Here is a 13747-nt window from a genome sequence, read left to right as displayed (position 1 = left end):
CCAGAGTTGGAGTTTTGACAGGGTGAGGCGGGGGTATCGGCGGTCTGTGATGTGGACGGATGGAAAAAACACAAAACAACCAACAATAATTATGAGGAGCCGGTGGGGGTGGTAAATACCAACACTTTCCAAGAAACCGAAAAATCAGACCAAAAAACAACTCTTTTCTATTAAGAAAAAAAAAAAAAGTCTGGCAGGATGCCTTGTAGAAAAGAAAATACTAATCTGTCCAAGCACTTTTCACTTTCAGCATGAACTACATTTGTTTTGTTTTCCTTCGCTTCCTTTCGGCCTCACAAAGCCCTATCTTTTCCTTTTGGACAGAGGCTATGGTTTGGAAATAGGACTCTTGTGGTTAACGATCTACTTGAAGGGGCTGGCGGGGTCACAATTATTAAGTGGTTAGCAACTGCTGAGGGTTCACTAAGGTATTTTTGAGGAGCTAAAAAGACTAAAATTTAGTGTAAATAACAGAACTGCAAGATAATAGACACACGTGTACACACACACACACACAAAGAGGAGTGCTTAGTTTAAGTGCATTATTGAAATTTTGAAATGTGAAACCTTGTAAAAATGTATATTGTACCTGCTGAGAAGACCTGAATGCAATTATTTCAGGTGAAAGTGAGATTTTGAAGGGGGGAAAAGTCTTCAAAACATCCTACAATAAAGTAAAATAGCTATCTTTGGGGAAATAATTCAGTGTTCCCCAAAATCTGTATCTGTAGAACATTTGAAACCCTTTTTAAATATCTTAAAGCAAAACTAAAAAAAAGAAAAAAGCAAGAAGAAAATAGAAATATTTTGGTGCTTTATAGAAAAACAAAAACCCAACAAAATTTTGTTTGAATTGGAAACATTCTGTATAAATCTTTTGCTTTTTTTGAATTATAAACCACATCACCAATTTCATTGCAGATCAAATTTTTGCCTTTATAAAATTAATTCTGTATTGCAGTGTGAAGAAAGGTTAGGGAAATAAGAATTGATGCATTTCCACTAACAAACATTTTGCAATGCATTATAATAATTTTTCTTAAATAATAAAGGTGAATAATTATATCTTTAAGCTTAAGATTTATAAAATTTATAAAATACATTTGTGTTTAAGAGCATATCTTCTAAAATAAAATCCAGTTTCTGAATAAATTTTGCATTTGTTGTCTATCATTTTATATTATACATTTAAGAAAGCAAATTAGAGTTTATCTTTACGTAAAATATTGAATGACTACAAATCACTAATTGGACTTCAAACTAGAGATACAAATAGGAATCTTCCATTTTGATAATTGTGCCCACTTATTAAGGCTTTTTAAAACAAGATTTGCTTGCTAGTAATTAATATGTTTATATATCAAGAAATAATGACCAATAAATAGTTACAGGAACCAACATATGATGGCAAGAATTTATTTGAGTAAATAATTTGCTTTAAAAACATTAAGCTGTAAAAATCTTTAAAGTTAACAGAAGAGTGTCTTTTCTACACCGGGTAGTATTTTTAATTACTGGATTTGACAACAATCATTACTAGATTAAAATTTCGATGAGTTAGGTTTTAGATCACTTGGGCAATGTAAAAAAATGTCATTTTATTTAATTATGTATGTAATAGCAGGTGTTAACTCTCTGTCCTCTTCTTTTTCTGGCATAGTTTATGTTTTATGTTAATTTATCATTGTTCTCTCTCCCTGGTTATGGTTCACTTTGAATCCCAGTTGGTAAAAAATTCAGACTCAAGGAAGTTTTACAATGGATTGTACAAAATTAGTAAATATCAGATGGTTTTTGTTTATGGATAACTTCCTCTGTGGATACAGGTTATCATAACAAAATTTCTACAAAGTTTACGAACTGTGAACCAAATTCCGACTCCTTTGTTTAGGAGTCTTCTATGAACAAAAACACAGTATTCGAGAGTAATGACTGGACCCAGTATTTTCATACCACATATCAGATATTCTGTCGTTACAATTCAAAATAATCTTACAGGTATTTTAAAGTTAGAGTTCATGGATTTATCTCTATTGTGTTGTGACTTACAACAAAAGTTTTCCTAGTGTCATATAGCATGTATTTCATGTGGGAACATTTTTACATCAAATATCTGTAAATGTTTTCCATTACATGGAAATTAAATGTAAAGTTCTGGTTTATAATTTTAACCTTGTTAAAGAAATAAGTAATTTTAGAAATTAGGAATCATATAATAGATGTCTAATTCTACATCATCTCTGATTTATTTGACTATTTGAATTTCTAACATGCCTTTTCCAAAGCTCAGAAATGAAATTTTGCTATAATTTATAATTATTTTAATTGGAGGTTCATATGATTTTTGTTTATAAATTTTTCCTGTTTGCTATTTTGATAAAAGTATTTCTGTTTTAATAACTTTGAAAACAAGTTACCCTGTGTTTTAAACTGATTTGTATATATATGAAAAATGTTGAACAATTACCACAGAAAACCGTACTTTTGGTAGAAACAGTATAATATTGTACAGTGCATTTTAGTGCATTCTTCTGACCCTCCCCAGGCATTTCCAAGATATTTTATTGGGTTTTCTCCTAAAATATAATATTGAAAATTTTCTAAATACCCTAGGAAAAATCAATTATATTATCAACTTTTTCAAATTTAAATTTCTGAACTTCAAATAATTTTTAAAGCTCAGTCTTCTAAATAAATTGCTTCCAGTTGATTTGGAAATGATCTGGGTTTTTCTCTTTTTATTGTTGCATGTGGTCTAATGCATTGCATTTGAGCACTGAGAGTTGAAAAGATGTTGATGTTTGCTGTGATGGAAAGAAATATATCATATAGTAATATAAGGAGAAAAAAACAGACATTATTATCTTTTGGAACATTCTGTTTCCATGGGTTCTTCTACTCTATAATTAACTCTGTGCAACATGTCTGTACTATGTTCATATTTGTATAATTGTCATAATCTTTTCTATTTTTTCCTTTCAATAAATACCCATATCTTCTTTTTCCTTTGTGTACGTGTATGTGTTTGTGCGCAAATACCTGTATGTTCTTGGCATTTTGTTATGACATGTTCAAAACATGTCCTAAAGATCCTTTTGTCATCTATATTAGAATTCTGAGTAATCAGAAAAATAACTCTGGAAATAGGTGGTGATGATCGTATTGAAATACCTACATTTCCTTCCAATTTACAACGACCTATCATTTTCACTGGCATCTAACATTTCTTTTCTGAGATGATACTGCACACATGGCCTAATAATTGTGTTGCTATAGTTGCTTTTGGTTGAGCTAAAAGGTGTGTAGACTTCTTAGACCATTCAGATGGAGCAGGGAAGGTACAACAAAGTGGGGGTGAATAATGAAAAAGTGGGATTTGGGAGGTAGGAGGAGACAAAGAAGCCACCTGGGGAGAAACTTCTGTGAATGGCCTGGCAGCAGGGGCAAGTGAAGGAGGTGCATGCTGAGGTCCTGGGGCTAAGAGATGCAGCCCCAGTGCCCTAGGTATGGTGTATCCAGGCAACCTGATTCTTTCAGAGAGAATGGTATTCTGTGTCTCTTCTATTATGCAATTAAATCTGACTTATTGAATGAGATTGTATAGTGTGTGTGTGTCCATATTCATGTCATTCTATTTTATGTTGTCTTATTCTGGATTTTTCCTGAAAATAATATAGAATGGAATTCTTTGCAGAATTCTTTAAATTCCTAGAAGAAAGTATACAGTAGCATATGTTTGTGGAGCAAACATTTTACCACCGATTTCCAGAGACATCTAATTTTTAAACTCTATTATAAATTCATACAAAGTTACTCTTCTCTTTGTATTGCCAGTACCTAGCATAGTAACTGGCATGTAATGTACGTCCAACAAATGTTTGTGTATGGAAAAGTTGGCTTTGTGTCTTTCAGTCCCTTGTCTTTGGGACAACTTCTTTCTCTTTCTTTCAGGGGGATATATTAGAATTTTTAAAATGTATGCCAGCAGAGAATTTTGATAAAGTTTAAAGATCAGTGTGCTGATGTCAGGACCTCAGAAGCACATCTTCTCTATCTGCAGTTCTCCGTTTTAATCCTCTTCTCTAAATCCTGTCATCTTTTTAATGCCCAGATCCTATAAAACTTTTGGAATTCTCCCAGCAGGAAGATACACCTCTTTGCTCCAATACTTTGAGACCATTCACTTTCCACTTCATTGAAAGCTTGATGCCCTGCTATTCACCACCCCGAGCTCCCCCCTAGAGCACCTACCAGGACTTGTTCCCTTTAACAGTCCTCCAACTCCTGGCTTTGTCCCCTGCCTGTGATAGGTGGCCGGTGAATGCAGTAATGGTTCTTGTCATCTTCCAGGAGTGTTACTGAATCAAGCAGACACAGAATAGACTGGAGCCATTGTGACATAACCAGAATAACATTTGAAACATGAGAAATCAGTGTTGCAAGTCGCTTAAACAGGAGAGAACCAGGTCATCCGCTACTTTGGGTGGATTAGGTATGTTTTCTTTTGGATTGTAGATGTTGATCATTTAAAACATTTTTGTCTGAAAGAAAATGTTCTTAGATAAATTTCTCCATTCCCTACTTTTCAAAATTCCAATTCAATGTTCTTAAACGAAAGCAGATACAAAATTCTGAGAGGTAAATTAAACACTGTATAGCCCAGAATCTGGAAACATTGCTCATTTTATTTGCCAGTATCCTTAATATCTATATGAGTATATCCTAAAAGATAGAAACCTTGACTTCTAAGTTAGGAGACTTCCGATTCTATTCTTAGTTCTTTGTCAGTGACACTCACTGTACCCTCAGGGACCAGTCATTTAACCTTTCGGACTCGGTGTCTGTGCCTATTAAATGGGTTTGCTAATCATTCAGAAGGATATAATGAAAATTATTTGGAAAGAAGCATCAAAGAATTTCATCTTTGCAAAGGAGGTATGAAGGTATAATGAAGGTTGCTGGTCTCACTATCAGAAGACCTGCAGTTTAATCTGGAATTGGCCACAAACTATTTGTGTGAGCTTGGGCAACACATTCAAGTCCCCAAGATTTAAGGTCCTTGGCAATAAAAGAGATGATTAGACTGAAATGATTTCTATAGCTGCTGCAACTTGAAAATACTGGGGTCCTGTCCAGCATGTTATGCCTAATGCCATCATTACGCATCTGCTTTAATAAATCCCCCAAACTCAAATAATGCCAGGGATGAGACTCTTGATGTCAGTAACCCAGAGAGGTGTCTGGATTTCAAAAGCAAATTATATTGGGTTCTCTCTAGCTCAAGTCTCTGGATTTTAAAAAGGAAATGGAAAGACTTCTAGAAAAGCATTAGAAAATGTGTTTTCATTGGAGATAGAGAGGGAAGAGCCAGGTTTAATTATTTGGCTAAGGCTAAATGTGGTAAATTAATCAATCCTGATTAATAAAAAATGATAAGTAAATTATAATACCACATCCAGATCCCAGATTATAACTCTTGGGTAATCAAGGAATTCTTCAAACATCATCAAGCATAACTTAGGGAGATGTGACATATCTCTAAATCATTAAATGTATCAGAGGCAGCAAGATTCCACTGAGGCAGTTGGAAGGGCAATGGATGGGATGGCCAAAGGTAGTATGATTTGAATTTGAGGGACTTCTGTAACATTAGATATTCCTAGAGTTGACCAAAAGCCATTTTTGAAACAGGTAGAGAAAGAGGTTGTACCTCTGTTCTTTTTTCCTACCACATCAGGCCATGCACATGATTTTAAAGTCCTAACTAGATGTACAGGGAAGGGAAATATATGGAGTTAGAACCAGATAGTCATGGATTAGAAGTTTCCTTACAGATCCACAGTGTCCCTGATCCATAAAATAGGTATGCTATAAAGTGCCACAATAGATTGGCATGAAAGTCAAATAAATGAGTGCCTACTATGTACATTTTGCATTTAGCAGACACTTATTGAGTATTGGTATGCAATCAGTAACCCTTTCACAAAATCACATTCCCTGTTCTTTCTCTTTCTAGGGATAGCAATTCTTTCATGGACATGCCTTTCTTTTTAGCTGGGTTGGAACATCTGCACATTGCAGGAGGAGCAACTGTAGAAACAGAACACACCCAAATTATCTTGGGCCTTTGCAAAACAACTGATGTCTCTGGGTGTGTGAGGAATGTTATAGAGGGTGGGTTGTCTCATTTGAGACTTTTCTTTTTTTGCTCAGATCTGACCCAGTACCACTTCATCCCTTTACTCTGTCCCTCACTATTTTCCCTACCTTTTTCCTTCCACATGGCTTTGTTCTTTCTTCCCCGCCTGCTTTGGTGTGGCCCAGGGACTACCCCATTCTGCCCTTTCTATCTATACCCCCAGTATTTGCTGATGTTTGTCTTTAAAACCCTGCACTTGTTTGCCTCCCTGCAAGGGCTCTTTTGCAGTCCCAGGTCCTCTCCTGTTTTTTTCTTGCTTGGAGTCTGATTGTCTCCCAGTTTGTCATCAAGTCAGTCTCTTCCCTAGCCTTCTGCCTTATCTTCTTGGCTTAGAATAGCATCACAATTTCCTACCTCATACTCTCTCCCTAGAAACACTCGAGGGGAGCTAGCTCACTCTCCCCACCCACATTTTTGATTCCCAAGATCTATCTCCGCAGTTCCATGGCTTCTTGTCTTATGACACTCAATTTTTTTTTCCCCAGCTGTTTCTCTCATGGCTTTCTTAGCCTTGTCCTCAGTTACCTTGATTGCAGGGCTCCTGGACTTCTGTTCTCCACTGTCTCCTACTGTGAGGTACTGTGCAAGGGAAGGACTACATTCCTCAGAGTAGAAAAGATGATAGACTCCTTGTAGAAAGGGTCTGGGGGATTTTATTTCTTAATATATAAGTCCTGGTCCAGAGCAGTAAATAAGAAGTGTTTCCTGAATGAAAGGTCCTGAGAAACAAAGGGGTCATCAGATCATTTCTACCTTAGAAGTCACTTGGTACTCTTCTAGGCCACATCTTTCTCACCTACGTTCTCCCTTCCTTGTCCTGGATTCCATATTATCCTCTTGAAGGTTGAACCTTTAGGCAGGGCAGATAAAAGCCTCCATGTTTGCTGTTCCAGTGTTCCTAGTCTTCATCTCTGGGTTGCAATATCATGGTTTTCCTCAACAGTAACACAAAGAATGGTGATGGAAAGCTCACAAAGCGGAGTCGGTCTGACCAGCTGGGCTCATATTAGGTTAAGAAAAGCCAAGGCAGAGAAGTTTTAAGTTTGATCATTATGCAAAAAACAAAACTGATTTAAGATTTGGGAGCAGAGAAAGTGGTCCTTGGAACAGTGAGCAGTCATAGGGCAAAAGCTGTGTGCAAGAAAGAGGACTTTGGTAGTAGCAGGGTGAGAGACTAGAGTCTGGGAGGCCAATGCTCAGGTTCCTACCAGTGGTGAAAAGACCTCAGTTAACAGACTAGGAAAGGTGGGGAGGGAGGAAGATTGGCTACAAGAGACAATTCAAAGTAATCAACTGATAGGATTTAGTTAATAACGAGACAAAAAGAATAACGAGAGAGCTAACATGCATATTGCCTGTCAAGATATCTGTACGCACTTTACATTATTTAGCCTCTTTAAATCTCCTAATTACTTTCCTTTTTCAGACAATGAAACTGAGGCATAGCACCTAGCTTCTTACCAGGTTTTGGGTCCAAGGCTAATGGTGCAGCCCATAAGAGAGAGAAAGATGGCAAAAGAAGATGACTTGGTGAAGGCTAGGAGTTCCACTTCTGAATTTGAGGTGACAGCCAAATTAAAATATCCCATGGCAGGTGGATTAGAGAACTTTTCACTTGCTGTCTGGTTCTGCCTTAGACCCATCATACTGGAGAAGCTTACTGCTGTTTTGAAATGACATTCTGCTTTTCTTCTTTCTTACTGGTAGGGCAGCTCCATGGGTCCTTTAGCAGCACAGGGCTCCATGCTTACAAGGGCCCTGGGTTTGGTAGAATGCTCTATCATTGCCATCTACTGTGGTTTAAATGTCTGTTACCTCTAAAATTCATGTTGAAACGTAATCTCCATTGCAGTGGCATTAAGAAGTAGGGTCTTTGGGAAGTGATTAAGTCACGAGGGCTCCAGTTTTATGAATGAATTAATGCCCTTATAAAAGGGGTTTTAGAGAGTTCATCTTTCTTGCTTGTCCACTCTTCTGCCATGGGAAGACACAGCAACCATTCCCTCTAGAAGGTGCAGCAATAGGTCATCTTGGAAGTAGAGATTAATCCATTTATCAGACACCAAAACTGCTAGTACCCTGATCTTGGACTCCCAGCCTCCAGAACTTTGAGAAATAAATTTATGTTCTTTATAAGTCACTCAGTCTCAGGTATTTTGTTATAACAGCACAAACAGACTAAGATACAATCTCAATGATTTTTGAACTAGGAATTCCACATTTTTTTTTAAACTGGGCCATGCCTACCTAATGGAAGGTCCGGGGAAGACATCTTCTGTGAAACTGTTCTTTCCAACATGATTATTGATGACATTTGTGCCAGATTTCCCCTAGTTGTTAGGGACAGCACTTCTAACACTGTTTTTTTTTTTTTCCTCAAAATTCTTCCTCTCTTAGCTGTCATGACACATGGCTTCTGCCACTTCTTGATTTAATGTTCTTTTGTCCTGCATTGCAAGCTTTTCCTCTTGGTCATGCCCAACATCTGCACATACCTTCCAAGATTCAACAATCAGCAATGGAATCGCTCTGTAGACCCATTTACTTCCATGAAAGTCATCAGACCATCTCCTGTTCTAGGCACATAAAAATGAGTTTTCAGAGTATAGAGGATTGAAGTGGAGAGAATTAGATTATAAATATGTCATAAATGTGTGTAAACATAACCAAATGAACCATATTATTATGTATATTGATACATTAATAAAATATATATTAATAAAATAATACATTAAAAAAAACATTTAAAAAATGAGTTTCCATTATTCTTTTTTTTTAAAGAGAGAGAGAGAGAGAGGGAGGAGAGAAAGAATTTTATTTTATTTATTTATTTATTTTTTATTGGTTGTTCACAACATTACAAAGCTCTTGACATATCATATTTCATACATTAGATTGAAGTGGGTTATGAACCCCCAATTTTACCCCAAATGCAGATTGCAGAATCACTTCGGTTACACATCCACAATTTTACATAATGCCCTATTAGTAATTGTTGTATTCTGCTACCTTTCCTATCCCCTACTATCCCCCCTCCCCTCCCCTCCCAACTTCTCTCTCTACCCCATCTACTGTAATTCATTTCTCTCCTTGTTTATTTTCCCATTCCCCTCACAACCTCTTATATGTAATTTTGTATAGCAATGAGGGTCTCCCTTCATTTCCATGCAATTTCCCTTTTGAGAGAAAGAATTTTAATATTTATTTTTTAGTTTTCGGCGGACACAACATCTTTGTTGGTATGTGGTGCTGAGGATCGAACCCGGGCCGCACACATGCCAGGCGAGCGCGCTACCGCTTGAGCCACATCCCCAGCCCAGTTTCCATTATTCTTGTAGTATTCATTGCTTCTACCCTAACCACAAACCATGTTTCATTCATCTTTCCCTTACTTCAGAACTCTTTTCTGGAAATTTATGGGCCCTTCTCACTCTGGATACCCTTGATCTCTGGCTTCTCTAATCAACCACCACTCAGTTATAAGGAGTTTCTCGAATCCAATTGTTTTAGGCTTCCTTTAGAAATCCTTTATTGAATCCAGTCCTATTCCCTGGTCTTTCTTCTTGACCAGGTACTAGAGACTGATGCTCTGTGAAATTTTCTTTAACTTTGTTAGTGTCCTTTCCCCTACTTATGTCCACCTGATACTGAAGCTGAGCAAGTGTGACATTGAGTATTTTGTCTCAGGGCCATCCTATCCACCTGGGTTCTCATCATGTCTTTGCTAAAAGAGCTGGTTCCTTGAACAGTCCACTACCTGTGGACAGTGCTACTCTCTTTCCTTAGTCATTCTTTATCCTGCTTTCTGGAAGATAATGTTGTACTTTCTCCCGCCCTCTCAAATCTCCAACATCTTCCTGTGCTAATTGCCATGACATGCCTGCTTTGGTTTCACTGAGAAAACAGAAGAAACCAGGGGAGAAAGTCTGTACTCTTCACTGCTCACCTTTCAGGTACTGCTTTCTCCACTGGCTGTCCCTGGACTCCACTCTTGGGCTGCTTTTCCTCCCTCACAGTTACTCCTATTCACACTCCTTGTTGGTTTCTCTTCATCTTCCTGACTTCTGGGTTGGTGTGTTCAGAGACTTAGTCCTTAGACTCATCTACTCTCTCTCTCCACTCTCAACCTCTTTGTGAGTTCCTCTAGTACTTTAATTTTAAATACCATTTACATGTAGATAATTCAGAATTTATATCTCCATTCAGACATACTCTTTGAATTCCAGACAGGTATCCAGATGCCTACAAAGTATTTCTGAGATGTCTAGTAGACATCTCAAATATAACACATCCAAAATAATCTCTTTGTTTTCTTCTCAAGCCTGATCCTCCCACAATTTTCTCCACCTCACTACATAATAAACTGCCTTGTCTGGTTGCTTAGTCCAAAAATCTAGCAACCAAGTTTGACTCTTGTCTTGTTTTCCTACCCTATAGGCCCTCCAGCAAATCCTGCCGGCCCTACAGTCACAGATGGACCACTAATGCAGCCACCTTCACCAGTTACCTATTGCAACAGCCTCCCAACTTGTCTCTCTGCTTTCTCTACCCAGCAGTGAAAGTGATACTTTAAAAAAATGAAGTCAGATCATCTCATTCCTTCCACTGTCAAGATCCTCCAGTGTCAGGGTCCAATCTAGGTCCTTTCCACAACTTTCAAGGCCTTACATGCTCTTACCCTACTCCACCATTGCTCTGATGTTTCTCATCATGCTCCTTCTTGTTTCTGCTACAACCACACTGCTCCTTGCTGTCCCTCAAACCCACTAAGTTCATCATGCCTCTGAGCCTTTGCACTGCTCTTCTCTCAGGCTGAAATGCTCTTCACCCACACAACTTCAGTCATTAATTCTTTTGGGTCTCACTGAAAACTAGAGATATGGCTTATTGATAGAATGCTTGCCTAGCATGTTTGAGTCCTTTGGTCTGATTTCCAGCATTTAGAAAAAAAAAAAAAAAAAAGAAAAAAGTCACCAGAGGGACATTCTGTGATCACCCTACATAAATTGCATCTGCTTCATTTTACTTCACTTTATTTTTCTTTCTTAGCACTTATCAACATCTGACACATTATAGGCTTATTTGTTTATTTGTTTAGTATCAGCTTCCACCCAACCTCCCTAGAATGTAATCTACTGAAGAGCAGGAACTTTGTTTTATATACTCTTGTATCATTAAAACAAACATTTGGAGCATAGTGGGCACTAAATAAATATTTGTTGAATAAATGAATGAGTGAACTCTCCTCCTATTACCAAAACTTAAAACTAGCCTATCCTTGGCTGAGTGGCAGTGTATTAATTAAGAAAACTAGCTATAATATATTATATGCTTTCTTGAGTCCTCCTGAATTTAGGTATATTTATATCCAACCAATTTCCTTCTAGTGACTTTCACCTGGGATTATTAAGGGTATTGCTTAAGGATAATTTGTTTCCCACTGTACAGGTAAAAATTAGATATAAAATGACTAAGACTACAAAGTAAGTATTCAGTTCACTAAAATTATTCTTATACTACAATGTGTGTGTAGCAAGTTTCAATTTTGTTTAAAACATTTGTCTATCCTCAGATGAAGAGCAGGAAACAGTTTGGGAACAAGAAGGGATCAGATTCGAGTCTCAGTCCATCATTTTATTGCTCCAGGTTCTTTCAGGCCTGATGAGAACCAGTGAGGAGTAGCATAGTGCCTAAGATTAAGGACACCGGATTGCATTGGTTCAAATCCAGGCTCTGTCACTTGCTAGCTTTGTGTCCTTGAGTAGTTGCTTAACTTATCTGAATCTCTATTTATCTGAGTTGATAATTGATAAGCTTCCCTAGTTTATAGGAGAGTCCTGAGAATTTAATAAGTTAATGCATGTAAGGCACTTAGAGGAGTGACTACACATTAGTTCTGATTATTACTAATACCCCCCTCTAACAATACAGCTGTTGCTTCTTAGCATTTTACTATCCTGGTTCCTGGGCTCCTGGCCCAAGATTTACTGCATGATACTCTGTGTCTAACTGGTACAGCCACCACACCTTTCTAGCACTCACTGTGTTATATGCTCAGTCTTTTCCTTCTATTTCCTCCCTCCCTCCCTTCCTCCCTCTTCACCTCCCTCACTTCTATAAACTTCTCCTTCCCTGACTCTCTTCTCTACTTCCTCTCTCATATGCGCCAGTCTCTTGTATATTAGCTCTCTCTGTCCTCCCCTCCTTCTATTATTTCTGCTCTCATTCACAGAGTCAGAGTTGGAGGCAAACAACCCATCCTGTCACCAGGAAGAGACCTCAGAACAAGTCTTTCACAGCTCTGTTTCTGGGCAGAATTTTGCTCTTTCAAGCAGCTCCTACTTTAGAGATCAGAGGTCATTTTATCAAAGACTGCATTGCTCAAATGCATCAGAAGTGCATCTCAGCACTTCTAACCCATGTGTTATACCAGTAGCCTCTGTTGCTTTAGAAAACCCTGACTTGTCTTATCAACAATCATGGGCTAACTGAAAAATTGGCCAGAACCAATTGTGATGCTTATTGCTCCTAGAGGGTATCCATGAAATAACAGGGTTGGTCAGGTGTCTAATAAGGTTCAACTCCAATGGTGGTGAGAAAGTAGAAAGGAATGAAAGACATGTTCAATGCAAATAGGTTGGGGCTTTTCTTTTCTTCTATTAGATTAGGGATTCCCTAACTGAAGGAAACATGTATGCTGTATTTATTTTTAACATATACAGCTGGTGCCCAGGTTTGTACCTTACAATATTTTCTCAGTAAATAAACCCTCCCTGAAGTTCTGCTTCTCAAGAATTACACAAACATGGTAAAAAAATCCTGAAAATATAAAGCCTTAAATCATGAATAAGGGCAGTGTTTTATGCTATTGTAATTCAGGCACTCTGTAAAATATTTAATTCTAAGTACTAAGTTCCTATGCTAGTAGAACAATTATCACAGACCTCTATTGTCTGGGTTTTTATAACCTCTCTTTTGTGGCAACTATTATTATAAATTATAGTCATATGGAAATTATATTAATTTTCTCTATTACTTGGGAAACTAGCTATTACTATGGATACCTTCAAGACCCATTTGTTGAATTTATGAAAGAATAGTTAAATAGATGACATTATATTTATATCATTCAGAATGGTAGAAAAGGTTTTATATAAGTGAACTGTCTTTTTAAGTAAAACTAAGTATGGAATTTATATAGATCAACATATCATAAAATTAAATAAATATGATATTATATTGAAAAATAAAGTGATCTTTTATGATTCCAAAGACACCTCAAGATTTTTAAGTTACAAAATTAGGAAACAATCTGGTTTCCTAAAAATAAATTTTCGTTTTCTGTTTTGATCTATCAGCACTTTACCAGGCCTTTAAAAGAAAGCTGCATTTTCAAGTTGTCTAGTTGTATGAGTTCTGAATAAAAAACAATTTTATATTCTGGTTGGAAGTTTTCAGAAAGCTCAATTATCTCAAGAAAGAAGCTATAATGCTGAGCCAAAGTGATGAAAATGTTTTTGTTTTAATATTTCTTTAATACATTTGTAT

The sequence above is a fragment of the Spermophilus citellus genome (genome assembly GCF_964194105.1).
Source record: "Spermophilus citellus genome assembly, chromosome: 3".
Lineage (NCBI taxonomy): Eukaryota > Metazoa > Chordata > Mammalia > Rodentia > Sciuridae > Spermophilus > Spermophilus citellus.
The sequence above is the reverse complement of the archived record's forward strand: the minus strand, read 5'-3'. Positions refer to the sequence as shown.